Here is a 1,557-nt window from a genome sequence, read left to right on the forward strand (position 1 = left end):
CACATAGGGTTGTGTTAAGAATAAAATAGAGGAGGGATGATGTAAGCTTCTTTGCGTAAGGATAAAGGCTGAGGATGAATAATGTAAAATGATACATTTATCTCCCTGCCTTTCTCCCTACTGGGAACCCAAAGTGACTTACATCATTCTTCTCCCCTCCACTTTATCCTCCTAACAACCCTGTAAGGTAGGTTAGGCTGGGAATGTGGTGTCACTGGCCCAAGGAGACATGGCAGCAGTGTAGGGATTCAAATCATGGGTCTCTCCAATTCTAATCTAATATTCTAACTCCTGATTAATCATAGACTTCTCTTAGATGCAACAGAGGATAAACCTTTCCCAAAAAAACCAGTGATAGTGTCTTCGGCAAAATCCTATGTTTATGGCTCCTTTAAGACTGTGAGACACACACTCGCCTTTTTTTAAAGTGTCATTCGTTTCTAGATTGCCTCACGCCCATGGCAAGGAGTCATCAGACTGCCCCACGAGAACCAGGCCTTGCCATTTGGCATTCCAGTGTGTCCGGTACATTTGAGAAGTTTACCCTGGTGTGCAAAATGGAAACCTGTGAAAAAGAAAGCAGGCAACTCATTTGCCACAAGGACCACTTCAGCCAGGCAGGGGAAATGAACACATTCTAGTCAGAGACAGTTATGACTGACAAGCACGTGACCAGTACCTGACTTGATGCTGGTTTGCAGCTTTTCGGGAGATGTTTCAAAATGTATGGTAGTTCTTCCCCTCAGGCAGACTATTTTTCTTGACAACTGGTCTAAAAATTTAGGCACAAACATTTCACCACAAGATGGCATTGTGTGCATTTTTGTCCTGTGAATGGGAAAAAGCAACCCAATCTAAAAAGGCCTTTTTTCCCCTGTTTTGTTGTTTCAAGTAAAAGAATCGACACTGTGTACTGTAGCTTATGCCCTGAGCTCTGGCAGTAAAGACAATTGTCTACTTCACCAAGAAAGAAAAGAAAATGTCTACATATAGAACAATAACATTGGGGGGGGGGGGAAGCTGAGTAACTTTCCATATTAGCCTGAGATTTGCTGTTGTGATACATCACAGAAACAGGAAACAGATTGCAAGTCAATACACCCTTCTTTAGTAGGTTAATTTGGACTTCAGTCCAGTGTCTCAAATCCTTTTAAACCAGTCTGGTAGTGGAACTGACTCTTCTGGTAGAAAGCTATGCATGTTTGGCTTGTGGGGATTAAATGTTATTAAGTGTATTTCCAAGTAACCCCACATCTCAGGGTACATTGGTACACTATATGCAGTCACAGTAATAGCTGAATCCAATTCCATAAATCTATCATTATTGATCAGTATCAAAACATGTGCAAAGAGTTGACATTGATTTGTTTTGTTATTTTTCCCTGTCAGGTCACAGCTGATTTATGGGGACCCCGTGGGGGTTTCGAAGCAAGAGATGTTCAGAAGTGGGCTGCCAGGGCTGACCCTGCTTAGCAGCTGAGACCCAACAAGATCGGGCTATTCTGGGCTATCCAGGTCAGGACTATATATCCCATGAGGAGACACTTCACATACACG

This window comes from Sphaerodactylus townsendi, linkage group LG08 (genome assembly GCF_021028975.2).
Source record: "Sphaerodactylus townsendi isolate TG3544 linkage group LG08, MPM_Stown_v2.3, whole genome shotgun sequence".
In the NCBI taxonomy this organism is placed as follows: domain Eukaryota; kingdom Metazoa; phylum Chordata; class Lepidosauria; order Squamata; family Sphaerodactylidae; genus Sphaerodactylus; species Sphaerodactylus townsendi.